Source organism: Ictidomys tridecemlineatus, unplaced genomic scaffold, assembly GCF_052094955.1.
Source record: "Ictidomys tridecemlineatus isolate mIctTri1 unplaced genomic scaffold, mIctTri1.hap1 Scaffold_46, whole genome shotgun sequence".
Classification (NCBI taxonomy): Eukaryota; Metazoa; Chordata; class Mammalia; order Rodentia; family Sciuridae; genus Ictidomys; species Ictidomys tridecemlineatus.
Window position 1 is genome coordinate 129,694 of NW_027522984.1, and position 6,381 is coordinate 136,074.

Below are 6,381 nucleotides of genomic sequence, written 5' to 3' on the forward strand. Positions count from 1 at the left end.
TCCTTGAAGGATTTCCTAGAATGTAATCATCCCAACAGAAGGTGCCTGGAATAACTTTTGCAATAGGATTGAAAAATTGAAAAATAACTACACATGTTATGGATAACAAGGTCAGAATGTGCAAAGGAGGAAGGCTAAAACAAACTCTGTGGTGTTGAATTGGAATTGAGTTTTATGAACTCCTGGATATGTCTACTGAGAGGTCCTGGCAGCAGTATCACCTGAGTACTGGTGAGTACCCTTGGCACCCAGATCTTGATTTCTTAATATCATTCTCCACCAAAAAGGAACTAGAATTTTTTGAAAATTAATGGACTCCAGGAGTATGGCTGGGAATGAATGAGATGAGCCTTATGGCATCTTATGCCAAAAAGTAAGAAAGTGCTCAGAGAATGGTGGGGCACATCGAAATGAACTTATCACCTTGAAGTGGCTCCCATTGGCCAAATCTGAGGACATTTTGAGCATATAAGTTGACAATAGTAATAGGTCATAACATTGAGTAAAATAAGAAACCACAAGCCCATGTAATTATAAAAAAAATTAAATACTAATGAATAAATGAAGAAAACCTTTTGCTCACAGTAGAATTGCATTGCATGAGCTCAGAAGAGAGAATAGATTTCAAAAATCTCCGGTACATATACTAGGTCATTTAGACAAGAATCACCAATAAATGCTATAATTAGTGGGATAAAAGTATAATAAGTTTTAGGATATTTACTTAGCCTCAAAATATTTACTGAGTAGCATCTTTCCTGGCTTGTATACTTCAAAATGCAGAGCATGAGTGATAAGTAAAGGTGGGAAACCTGATTCTGATTAGAGACCTATATCTGATTAATGCAATTTGTGATAGGAATAGTGGAACAACTGGCAAATTTGTACTTTGATTAGCTGATAGTATTGTGGGAATGTTCATTCCCTGATTTTGATTCTTATACTGCCTTGTTTTTAAGAAATGTACAATGAAATATGTAGGAGTGAATATTACTTATTCTCATGTCTGCACTTTATTCACAAGTGGTCCAGGAAATAGAAAGTAGTTTTATATATTGAAAGAGACATGAAAGCAACTATATTGAAATGTTAACATTTGGGAAAGGTACTTAAAGAATCTACAGGCTCCATTGTTCTTGTAGCTTTCCTGTAAGTCTAAAACTATGTTAAAATTAGAAGCTTTTCAGTGTTACTATTTGCATATGCTTTGTAGAAAGTCTAAAATACTTTGTAGATAATCTATTAAAATTAATGATGAAATTTATTAAAGTTGCCTATCAAATGCAGGTTTAATTTTTAAAAATCAGCTATAGCAGCTCTAAACACATGGAGAAATTTTTATTCAGTTTTATTAATTCTTTTTAGTTATGCATTACATTAGGATCCATTTTGATGTAACTATAAAAGTCTGAAATATAATTTGCTTGAAGTCAGTCCCTAGTATTTCCCCTTTTCCCTTCCATCCTCCCTTCTCCCATTCCCTTCCTTCTTCTCTACTGATCTTTCTGCTGTTTACTTGTATTTTTTCTTTTCAATTAGTGCCTTATGAATATATGTAATGGTGAGAGTCACTGAGGTATATTCATATATATACCTACGAACGTTGTTCATTCCACTGTTCTTCACTTATCCCATCCCTCCTGCTTCTTCCTCAATCCCCTTCCTGATCTTTATCCTATTTTGATGAAATCCTTCCCCTTTTCTTTTCTATTTTTTCCCTTATTTTTGACTAGCTTTTGCATGTCAGAGAAAATATTCAGCCTTTGACTTTCTGGGTCTGGCTTATTTCACTTAGTACATTAGTCTCAAGTTCCATCTATTTATTGGCAAAGGCCACAATTCCATTCTTCTTTATGGCTGAGTAATACTCTCATATGTATATAAACCACATTTTCTTTATCCATTCATCTGTTGATGGGCATCTAGGTTGGTTCCATATCTTGGCTACTGTGAATTGTGCTGCTATAAACACAGATGTGGCTGCATCTCTATAGCATGCAGATTTTAGATCTTTTGGATATACTGAGGAGTGAGATAGCTGGGTTATATATTGGTTCCATTCCTAGTATTTTGAGGGATCTCCATACTGCTTTCCAGAGTGGTTGTACTAATTTGTAGTCTCACCAACAATATTGGTGTATACCTTTCCTCCTACATCCTCACCAACAGTTCTTATTTGTATTTTTTTTAATTGCAATTCTGACTGGAGTGAGATGAAATTTCAATGTAGTTTTAATTTGCATTTCTCTGATTGATAGAGATGTTAAACATTTTTCATATATTTGTGGGCCATTTGTATTTTTATATTTCTTCTTTTGAGAAGAGTCTGTTTTTTAGTTCTTTTGCCAATTTATTGATTGGGCTATTTTTTTGTGTGTGTGTGTGTATATGTATGTGTTTCAAGATTTTAAATTTCTTTTTTCTTACTGGATATTAATCCTCTGTCCAGGGAATGGCTGGAAAGATCTTCTCTTATTTTGTAGACTCTCTCTTCACATTCTTCACTGTTTCCTTTGCTGTGGAGAAGCTTGTTAATTTGATGCCATCCCACTTTTTAATTTGTGATTTTATTTATTACACTTTAGGAGACTTGTTAAAGAAATCAATACCTGTGCCAATATGTTGGAGTGTTGGGCCTACATTTTTTCCTAGCAATTGCACATATTCTGGTCTAATTCCTAAGTTTGTGATCAGCTTGATTTGTCTTTTGTGTGGTGTGAGAAATAGGGGTCAATTTTCATTTCTCTGCACACGGAATATCCAGTTATACCAGCGTCATTGGTTTTAAAAGGCTATCTTTTAACCAATATGTTTTTGGCACCTTTATGTAGTATGAGATAACTGTATAACCAGGCATGGTGGTGCATGCCTATAATTCCAGCATCTTGGGAGGTTGAGGCAGGAGGATCACAAGTTCAAAGCCAGTCTCAGCAATTTAGTGAAGCTGTAAACAACCTATCAAGACCCTGTCTCAAAATAAAAAATAAAAAGGCTGGGAATTTGGTTAGTAGTTAAAGACCCTTGGGTTCAATCCCTGATACAAAAATGAAAAATAAAAAATGACCGTTTGTATGTGGTTTGTGTCTGTGTCTTCTAGTCCATTGGTCTTTGGGTCTATTTTAGTGTCAATGCCATGCTGTTTTTTTCCTATAACTCTGTAATATAATTTGAGATCTGCTATTAAGATGCCTCCAGCATTGCTCTTCTTTTTTCAGGATTGCTTTGGTTATTCTAGGTCTCTTATTTTTTCAAATGAATTTTAGGACTGTTTTTTTTTCTATTTCCATGAAGAAAGTCATTGGGATTTTAACAGGAAGTGCATTGAATCTGTATAGCACTTTTGGTAGTGTAGCAATTTTGACAATATTAATTCTGCTTATCCAATAATACAGGTGGTCTTTCTATCTTCTATGGTCTTCTTCAATGCCTTCAGTATTCTATAGTTTTCATTGTAGAGGTCCTTCACCTCCTTCATTAGATTAATTCACAAGCAATTTATTGTATTTTTGAGCTTATTGTGAATGAGATAATTTCTCTAATTTTTTTTCAGCAGATTCATTATCACTAATGGAGTATATGGGAAAGTTAATCTTGTATCTTGCTTCTTTACTGTATCTTTTTTTAACTCTAGAAGTCTTCTGATGGAGTTTTTTGGGTCTTCTAAATATAAGATCATGTTATCAGCAAACTGATAATTTGGCCTCTTCTTTTACTATATGTATCCCTTTATTTTCCTTCTCTTGCCTAATTGTTCTGTCTGTGTTTCAAGGACTATGTTGAATAGGGTGATAAGAGTGGGCATTGTTGTCTGGCTCCTAATTTTAGAGGAAAATGCTTTCAGTTTTTCTGTGTTCAGTAAGATGTTGGCCTTGGGTTTGCCGCAAATAACCAAGAAGACAAATGCTTGATCATATAATTGTAAATATACCATACTCCTAGAGATAAAGCCAACAGAAAAAAGTATAAGACTTCTCTATTAAGAACTTCAAACATCCCAGGGTAAAGAAGATCTACTTGGTGGTATATATTAAACTAAAAATATCACTTATTTCCAAATTGTTCTAAAGATTCAATACAATTTCAATAAATTCCCAGTAAATCCCCCCCTCACACTAGAACACAACAAGTTGATTCTAAAATTTATATGGAAATTCAACAAGCCAAGAATAGGCAAGAAAATCTTGAAGAATAAAGGAGGAGGGCTTATACAAACATACAAAGAATATTAGTGTATAAAGAAAGAAATTGAAGAAGACCTTAGAAGATGGAAAGATCTGCCATGCTTTTGGATAGGCAGCATTAATATTGTCAAGATAGCCATACTACCAAAACTGTCATACAGATTTAATGCAATTCCCAATGACATTCTAGAAAAATCAATCATAAAATTCATTTGGAGAAATGAGACCCAGAATCAATCAATCTTATAGGGAGAGAACACACTCTCATTTCTATCCACTGAATTCTTGGGGGTCTGATCCTATGAATTCTCGCTGTGGGAGAAGCAATACCATAAATTAGATGCAGACATCAAGCATGTATCACATCCTGGAGGACATTGCTCCAGCAATGAGAAGTGTTGTCATCTAGGTGTTACTTGAGGCAGAGTCTTCCAAGGGTATTTTACCATTCTATCAGGTTCTGTGTTTCAGGAAGATGGAGGACCTATGTTAATTATAACAAATCCCATGAACACAGGCCACATTACACACTTGTTTGCTGTGAATGGAGCTCCTTGTTCAGAAGCAATGCTGCATGGAATACCCTTATGGTGAATAAAGCATTCTGTGAGTCCAGAGATGGTAGTTCTGGCAGCAGCACTTCATGAGAGGAAGCAAAATCCATACCAAGAGTGAGTGTCCAGTCCAGAAAAAAAAGGAGTGTCCCTTTCATGCTGAATGTGGTCCAATGTCATCAATGTGCTATGCAGTGGCTGGCTGATTATCCCAGGGAATGGTGTGATGTTGGGAACTCACGATTGTCTTTGCTGTTAGCCATGGGTATTCAGCAGTGGCTTCAGACAGATTTGCCTTGGTGAGTGTAAGTTTATCATGATGAATCCAGGGATAAACTTTACCCCAGATGCCATGTCCAGTTTGTTCATGGATATATTGGGCAGATGCCAGGACTGAGTGAGGAAACAGGGGCTGATATCCAAACTACTGGTTAACCCTTTTTGGAATAAGAATCTCTATCCCATGGGTGGTTTTCATAAGAATATTTTTTTCATATATATTATCCAGAAAATTTTGTACTTCCAGGATAATAAAGGGAACACATGTATCAGAGGAATGAATGTCTCCTGTAGGCAACGTAAAGAACTTTGGGTTTTCTTCTGGAGAAAGGGTTAAGGTGTTTGCCTTCATGCTGCATGTATTGTATTTAGTTACACAGGTATCATTTTTGTATTTGAAGGTTAACCTGACTTATGGAGGTGTGCATGTGTACCAAAAAGACAGAAGATGAACTGCAGTGACTTTGTGATGTGTGATGTTTTCCAGGATGAACTACATCTCACCAAATTCCCTCTAATCCATCGTTTCTGTTTAAGGTGGGTCTCAAGAGGAGCTTCCTGGGAGATTAGAGAGCAGAACGGAAGCAGCCATCCTGTAGTACTAATACATTTTTGCTGGTCTGCTGGCTCACACCTCACTGGTAAGGAGCAGTGGCTGGGCCTGCAGTTACTTAATCTTCCCCATGATTCTCCCTTAGGCTCTTGGAATTCTGGGCTAGTGGTGTGCATTCAGCTTCATTAGAAATCTGACCTAAATTTCCAATGTGCCTGTATGAACATACCATATGGATCTCATCTTTATGTATAGCCACAAGTAACTAATAAAAAAACCATAAATAAATAGCATATCAGCAGAGCAGAGGGAAGGAATCAGAGGAAGAGAGGAGGAGAGGGGAAATGGGAAGTATGGAGACTGAATTGAGGCCTATTTTATGCTTTTTAATTATGTCAAAAGAATTCCTAATATTTTGTAGAACTCAAAAGAGCCAATACAAAAAGAAGAACCTTAGTGCCTAATTCTATAGACAAACAGACTGACTTTTTTTTGTTTTCTCTTGTGGGGTCACAGCTCATGCTTTGGGGTTTTGTCTTTCTTTTGTCTGCCCTGCTTTGTACTGTCTTCCTTTTCTACTGCTTGTCCTGTAGACTTTAAATTTCCACATCAGACTTAAACATGACAGCAGTATACCAACTCCTTAACCAGCTTCCACAAAGAAATAAGGCCAAAGTTCTGTAACACAACCATTAACATTTACATGCATAACTAACAACATCTTAGTGGTTAAGCTGCTCTTATTAGAACCTGCATGGTAAAACAGGAAACATAATCCAACAACCATAAAAACACAGAAACACACTCACACAAA